Consider the following 8,983-nt stretch of genomic DNA (forward strand, 5'->3'; position numbering starts at 1 on the left):
GTGTGATGAGTTAGGAGAATTGTTTAAAAAGGTCGTGTCTATAAAAAGTGTAGTTTGATTGCTCGAGGAAGAGCAATGATTTAAGTGTGGGGTGTTGATGATAGGCTATAATTACGTATTTTAGTCGCTTATTACACTCTAATTTACTGCACTTTAATTGAGTTTGAGCTTTAATCGCTAGTGTCTTGCGCTAACTGTGTGTTTTATGCCTTGTAGGAGTGATTCCGAGCTATGTAGATGTTATGGAATGAATTCAAGTGATTTGGAGCTTTGAAGTCTGAGTAAAAGCTCAAGGAATTAAGCCGGGATCGTGTTTGGGGGTCAACGGATGATAGTTAGAGCGAACGAAGAATCGAGTAGGCATATCGCGCACTGTCTAGTAAAATGGATATAACTTTTTTCTCAGAACTCTATTTGGGCTCCACAATATATGGTTGGAAAGTTAACTCAAAGAGCTACAACTTTTATGTTTTACGTTTTTCCAAATTCCAAACGAAACAGGGTGAAAAGTGCGATTAAATAGCGCGGACGCGCTCAGGCCGCGCTCGTCAGGCAGAATACTGGGCCACTAGCGCGGTCACGAGCGCGGCCGCGCTAGTCAAACCCGGGAAAAGTGTCCTTTTTCACATTGGAGAAGGTATAATTGTTTGGGCCCAACTCTACTTGGTATATATACATGGAAAACGGTATTTTGAGGAGTTGGACATATTTTTGACACAGATTTGACCTAAGGAGGCAGAGACACAATAGGAGCAAGGCGGGGAATTCTTCTATGAGTTTTTCTTTCCTCTTCCTATTTTTCATTGTTGGTTATGACTTTTAGTATTGTAGTTTTATATACTATTATGAATAGCTAATTTGTTATCTAGGGTTTTGATGGAACCTTTTGTAGGATAAATTCTTGTTGTGTTTTTATATAATTGAGCCGTTGGATTTCTCTACTTGTTCAACTACATGTTTATTGTTGTTGATTGAATGGCCATCAATTGACTGTGCCTACTTAGTGTGTAGTGCTCGAGAGAGAGTACATATTTAGGTAGTTGTTGAACAACGTCACTCCTAACGTATGTGAGAAATCAATATATTGGGTTTAAAGGTAGGTTTAGAAATAACAAAGCCTTGACGTGGTCATAAATGAGCGGGTAGATAAAGCTAACTAGCGTAGTTCGAGAGAATATGTCTAGTAAATTATTGTAGTTGCTCGAGAGAGAATTACGGCACCTAAAGTGCTCACGATCAGTAGAGAATACATTGGCGAAAATTGTAGGGAACATAGCTAGAAGGATTCCGACAATTGGGGAAATCATAACTCTAGACCTCCTTAATTTAGTCTCCAACCCTTTGTCTTGTTAGTTGATAATTTTACTGCTTTGTAGTATTTGCTAGTTAATTAGTTAGGAATATAAATCGCAATCTTTATAATTTAGAAAAGTGTTCAATCTTGTCTTCTTGGTGATATTAAACAGATACAGCTAAGCCTTAGTTCTTTGTGGAATTCGACTCCGAACTTTTAGACCGGATTATATTTGCAGCGACCGCTTATCCTTTTTAGCATTAAAGTTGGGCGTGACCAAATACCAGAGAAGATATTTAAACTGATAGAGACGATACTATTTTGTCTTTTTATCTAACTCAAATTTTTACGGGAATAGCTCAACAGTCTAGAGAAGTCATATAAGCACGATAAAAGACGCTTCAAATTTGCCTTTTCACTTAAGTCAATCCATTTTTGGTAGTAATTTTTTCACAATGAAAGATAGTGATTATGTGCCGGTAAATTTGATTATTCCCAAATCTAGCTAATCTTATCATTTCATTTTCCCTTTTTGCCCCTTGGGTTTTGCACTTATAATTGATGGTTCAGTCTAGCAAATGTTACTGTGCTTTATGGCGAGCAATACTGGCTAAGGTCTGCAATTCATTTTTATTGGTTTCTTTTTCATTTTTTCTCTTATAAAATTTAGAGGACGAGTAACAAGATTAACAGAGGCTTGTTTTCCTTTTTCTTTCTTCTTCAGACATGAGTTTGAAACCTTGTTTTTTTTTTTTTTTTTTTGTTTCTTTATCTGTCAATTGGATTAGAACATAACTAGTATTGATACACATCTCACACATACACACACAATGGCTAAAAACATGTATCTAGTGTTGGGATATATACTATTAACCATGAATTTGGTTTAGATATAGTATTTATTATGATAATATTGTTCATTCAATTTTAATAAAGTTTTAATAGATCATATATTAGTCGGTGTCCCTTGCTTACATAGTAGATGATTTAGTGTATAGAGTTTAGCTTATACACGGAAGATTAAATCATCGGTTCTTATAAGTATAAAGTTTGAGTTCACAATCTAATGATGGAATTGGACAAACCATCAGGAATGATTGTAGCACAAGATTAAATATAATTTATCTTGATTATGGGAATGGTTTAATTCCAACTTCTTGTGCTAGTATATTTTGTATGTATTGAACGGACCAAGTAGAGATAAGTATTTTATACCGACTTAATAAAATAAACTCTCTAGCCATTAAATATACTTATACTCTTAATCTTGATATAATTATTATTAGCTGTGTATATTATTATTGTTTTGATTTATTAAAAGGCGAGATTCTTTCGTGGGTCAATATGCCTGGTAAATTGGATAATAAAAATGTTACATTGGCGAAGTAATAGTTAGTTGATGGAATCCATGTCTCGGTTTAGAGATTGATGATACACCTTTATGAAAGCTTATAAGTTTTCATGTGTAAACCCGGCCGGTGGATTTTGTATCCGACACATGAAATAAGTTAAGCGAAAGTCTAAAGGAAATAATCAATAAATTAAATCGTCAGTAATTTAATTTAATTGATTAGTATCTGAATCTTAACATGGGGAGTTAAATAAGATTTAATGGATGAATTTCGAAATTGAATAAGGAGTGCAATTACGAATTTTTAGTGGAATAATTCGTAATTAATTATGGTGGATATTAATTTCGAAAATTATAAATTAATTCCATAATTGGAAACCTTGTTAATTAAATTTTGTGGTCCCTGTTGTGCCTAAATAATAGAAAATAAAGGAATCCTTTTTCTGGTGGAAAAGAAAACCCAACAGGTTTTGGAAAAGGGTTTTAACCCTTAAAACTTGTGCTATAAATACATAAGGTTTTCCACCTAGAAGGGGAGCAGATGGTGGCCGAATTTCAGCCCCTTTTCCTTAGAAATTTCGCCCACACGAAATTACTATTTTCGGGTATTATTTGGGTAACACAGTAGAAGACCGTGGAACGTTCGGAGATCGTGATCGTGCGGGTGGTGGAGAATTCATTAAGTTGCTGTGGAATTAGAGGCTCACGTGATAAACGAGTTTTGTTCACGTTTCAAGAGGTAACCCGTAAAACCCTGCATACATTAGTTGTCTAGATTACATGTGATTTTGATACTGGGATTGCTTTTTCGCTGCATATAATAATCCATCATCTAGTTCATCTTGGTTTAGCAAATGTTTTGGTCCCACTTTTTGCCTCCTTGCCTTTGTAGTAGAATTAATTTAATTCTCTTTTTAATGTTCAATTCTAGATTTGATTTGAAAGCAACACGTATCCATGTTTTAGTGTCTTTCGAGTGGCCAAAATTTCGTATATATATATATATATATATAGTAAGCTCCAAATCTGCTTTACTTACGAGTAGAAAGCTTCACATAGTGGTTAATTAATTACTTAAACTCTTTGTTCATTCATTCCTTTAATTTATTTTCCAGTTTTGAACACATTAATGTTGAGGGGATTAAGATTTTACTTTGAGCGAGCATGTTTTATAAATTTAAATAACTCATTGATATTGCCTTTTGTATTCTATAGTATAAGTTCAAACTGCATCCATCACAAAAGAAAAACAAAAAGGATACCGGCAAGAAGATGATTCATAATCAAAGATCTGAAGTGCAAGATGACGGCAAAATGAGTAATTTATACAGCATATAATCTTTTTAAAAATAATTTAAAAGAATTATAACTTCTTTTGAACTTATATCGTCGTTCCATTTGTATTATTCCTTCTTATTAATTTGGTTATGTATGATTCCAGGTGATGATTTTGAAACCAACATAGTTTAAGCAAAAATAGCTTGTCAAGAAATTCTAATTGTGCCCTTAGAGACAATGGCATTGATAATAATTCGAAGCTTCTGATGAAAGACGGAAAAGATGTAGACTACCATATACAACAAAGAATACCAGAGAATACAATGTTAAGTTCAAAAAATATTATTGACCTCAACAAGGTAATTCATGTCTTATGTTTACTTATGTCAACACCATACTAGAATTTCATTTTTTTAATTCACTTATTTACTTTAATTTAATTCTTCTGATTCATTAATCCATACCAAAGGTAAATAAATAAATTCTTCTCCTGTCGCATTTTTTCTCAAGAAAACAATAAGCACAAGTATCTTTTTCAATAATTTTAGAATTGGTTTTGTGCGATATGTATAATATCATCCAAAACTTATTTACTTTCTAATACGGAGCTTAACATAATTAATTGGACTTTTTTAATTACAGTACTTTCGTTTTTAAACTTGAACCTATTAATACCGAAGGTTTACTTTGTTTTATAACTATGAACCTTCTAATATTAAGGAAAATTTTGACTTTCTGCGAATATGAATATTTGATTTTTCATAATTCATTGATCATGCTCTTTATATAATATAATATATTTTTCTATCTCTAGCTGCCTAACGAAAATGAAGAAGAAAGTTGTAAGGAGATGATACAGAATAAAAGACCTCCTGAACAGAATGGAAGCAACAATGAAAAGCAACAAGAGGGCTCTTTCGAGGAGGAACTACATGAAAAACAACAACATGAAGATATCGGTATTAAGGAATCTTATATTTCATTATTGGCTTATATTAATTTTTCTAAATTGGGATCGATGTATCAGACCCTCTCATTTGATTATGCATGATTTTCAGGTGAATTTGATTTCAACAACAACATAAGTGAAGATAGTCTCCCAAATAGTTCTGATCGCACTTTAAACGATAAAACCAGCGATGGTGGCTCGAAACTTCCAATGAAAGATGAAAAAGATCAAGACTACTATCATTTGAAACAAGGAATACCACGAAGTACAAAATTCCATTCCATTATTGACATATGCGAGGTGATTAATTCCTTCTATCTATTTTTCTTATGGCTACACCACCACAGCACAGCTTATATTCTCTAGTACGTAGAGTCTTAATGGAGAAATAATCTCTTTATTTTTAGTTTGAGAAATAAGTTTAATTTATATCCACTATTGTTATAACGTACCATAAACTAAGGCCGTTTGACTTTTTTATCACTAGTATGAGATGTAAAAGTTTGGACTTGTTTCCACATGCATTTTCAAGTTTACCTAGACAAACTACATTCAAAAAATGGTTTCAAGCCCGTTGATCTTATATTATCTAAGGTAGAGAAAATATTTACTTTTGGCTAATTTTGCTAAAAACTAGCCTAAGTACTATACCGTTTTCTTAATTTAAAAAAAAAAAAAAAAAAAAAAAAAAAAAAAAAAAAAAAAGAAACCTAGGCGTATTGTTTAACAATAGTTTGCTCCTTCTTTCTGTTTTAGTATTTCTTTGTGAAATTTGGAGCATTATTGTACAAGATTATTTAAAGTATTTGCGCTTTTTTCCCTTAGAAATTTGACAATATAAAAGATTGTTAAACTTACTTTAATTAGCTCATCAAGTTTCCTTGCATTTCCACAATGTTCGAATAGGCTCTCATCACCTGAAGAGGAATATAATGGGAATCATCTAAGTATTTCAAAGAATCAGAAATCTGAAGTGCACAATAAAGGCAAAACGGGAAAGGACCAAGCGGGCACTTCCAAGGAGATACTACCTGACAAACAAAAACAAAAAACCATTCATGGTAATTAATTAATTCTACATTTTACAATTGACTCCTATTAGTATATTTCGGTGAATCCTAAATTTTATATGAATGACTATCTAATTCGAATCGAATACAAGGTATAAGTTCGTATTTACCTTGAGTGGATCTACCCATTGACAAGGGCGAAGTCTATTTGGGTGATATTTGAAATCCTGTACCTAAATGGCATAACGCAGCTGTAGTGAGGCAGACACTAGATTGCAGAATTCTAATCCACATTTTCAAACTTGTATTATTCATTTTATATGTATCATTTCTTTTGATTTGGTTATGTATGATTTTCAGGTGATCTTGAGAGCAGCGTAGTCTTGTGTGAAGATAGTCTGGCGGACAATTCTAACCATACCATAATGGACAATAACGATGATAATATGTCGAAAACTTTAATGAATGATAATAAAGATCAAAATTGTCAAATCAATCAGAGAATATCAAAGAGTACGATGTTCGATTCCCTTATTAACCTCCGCGAGGTAATTGATCACTAACTTATGTCTTTTTATGTTACTTTATAATATTTTATTCAAGTTTGAACTTATCAATATTGAGGGAATATTTTACAAATTTCTGCCAAGTTTGAACTTATTAATATTGAGGAAACTTTTTACTAATTTCTGCTAACATGAACTTTCGTTGAACAAGCTCTTTATATTCCACAATGCACTTTCTAGCTCCAATCCTTTATTATTAAAAGATCTTTCGTTGAACAAGATATTTATATTCCACAAGCACTTTTTATCTCCAATCCTTTATTAAAAAACGAAGAGGATATATAGGCGATACAAAACGAGAGATATGAAGAACACAACAAAAGTAAAACAAGAAAGAGCCAACAGGATTCTTTTGAGGAGGAACTACTTGACCAACAACAGCAACAACCAAAACAAAACGACATAAATGGTACTTAAAGAATTTTATATTTCACAATTGACTTATATTGATTTTTTTGAAAACTTGGACCTAAGCATAAGGTGAAGTATTTTGTATCATTCTCTCTTATCTAGCTACACATGATTTTCAGGTGAGTCTGAGGCCAACAGAATGACATGTAAAGATAGACTTCTCGATGATCTTGACTATAACGTTAATAGTGGCACGAAACTTTTGACAAGAGACGAAAAAGATAATAAATACTATATCAAGCAAGGAATTCCGAGGAGTATAAAATTTCGTTGCATGACTAACCTTTACAAGGTGATTCATACTACCTTATGTCTATTCCATCACTAACCTTTTCTCTAAGCTAAGAAATTTGACAAAATAAAAAATAAAAAAGTTAAACTAGTTATTTATCTTATCGAGTTTTCTTGAACTCTACAGTGTACTAATAGGCTCTCACCGGTTGAAGATGAATATAACTGGAATCTCCCAGTTGGGGAAAATCCAAATATGAGTATTTTCTCGACCAAAGAAGATTCAAATATCAAAACCAACAAAAAGAATGTTGGTTGTAAGAGAAAATTAATAGACAATCAAAAAGGCAAAGGAGAAAAGGATGTTACAACTTCTTCCACCTCCAAGATTGTAAAATTGTAAGTATTTGGTAATACTATAAATCTTTCCCTTTTGTAAAAAGAATACTTTACAAAACTATTTCAGTTCTCTAGATCATTAAAATCTCCTGCTTCGATGACCATAAAGGTAGATGAAATATGTAATATATAGTACATATAATAGAGGCGAGTGTTATTAATTTTTTTTTTGGGTAATTAATCACTTTTATATTAATCACCGATAAAACTGTACAAAGCCATAGCATCGCTTACACAACTAGCTATCTCATTACAACTCTATCTCCTATGCAATATGAACTCTATACACTCGAACAAAAATATAACTATGTACTAATCTTTGAATGCCAGTAGTAGCTCTAATGTTGCATATGTATGCTACCTCATGTGCAATAGCATTCAAGTCTCGTGCCCTCTTCTCAAAGATCCTCAGATTCCTCTCAATCCGGAGTGCATGTGATATTTCTGAATATACCATCCGGAATATCTTTGCTCTATTGGTCTTGCCTTTAGCACGTTGCAAATTCCATTCAAGATGCTGCTCCCAGGACTATGTAGTTCTATATTCATGTTGCATCCATTGCATGATCTTCTTCCACAGGTTCTTGCTATATTCACAGTTGACAAACAGATGTTCCCTGTTTTCCTCATGGTTGTGGCAAAGTACACATTGTGTATCCACTGTTATTCCCCATTTTTGCTGTCTATCTGTAGTGAGTAGTCTTCCATGTAGTTATTAATGTTTGATATAAGTAATTCTCAGTAATATATAGCAAAATATTTTCTTCAGAAAGAACAAATTTTACGCTTTAAGATAATTGAACGGGAGAATGACTTCATCAACTTTATGCAAAAATATTTTAGATTGTACTTTAAACTAATGACAATTTCTTGATTGATTAACTATGTTTTTCTATTATTATTAACTAATCTCATGTTTAATTTGTATGATAAATTTCTTGATACTTTTAAACTAAGGTTTTCCATCAGCGTTTACATGTTATTATATGATATCTACCGACCATAGTGAGAAAGTAGGGAACAGTGCAGAGACAACGTCTTCTGCAAACACTATACGCAACCACACGTGAATTCAGGTAGAGAAATAGAAGACTTGAGATGAGCTCTATGAAGAAATGGAAGCTGCAGAAGAAAACCACAATAATTTATTAGAAGTCACATTTAACTTGAATTTTTAACTTATAGAGAATTAAATTTTGTTTTTGTTTTTGTTTTTGTTTTTTTTTTTTTTTTTGAAAAAAAAACTTTCAATTTTAATCTTTTCTTTGAGTGTTTAATTGTATTCAATTCATTTTCAATTTTAGACTTAAGTCACCTTAAGAAGACCACACAATTTTGCTTTTTCATTTGTTCTTTTTAAATTACCTTTTTATGAAGTTTATTTTCAAAGCTTGTCTGCAAAAAGGGTGTGCTCTTTTTTTTGGGAAAATAATTTATTCACACTCTCAAAATTGATATTTACAGCAAATCAATAGATACATGTTCTCTTAAGAA

Source organism: Nicotiana attenuata, unplaced genomic scaffold (genome assembly GCF_001879085.1).
Source record: "Nicotiana attenuata strain UT unplaced genomic scaffold, NIATTr2, whole genome shotgun sequence".
Taxonomy (NCBI): domain Eukaryota; kingdom Viridiplantae; phylum Streptophyta; class Magnoliopsida; order Solanales; family Solanaceae; genus Nicotiana; species Nicotiana attenuata.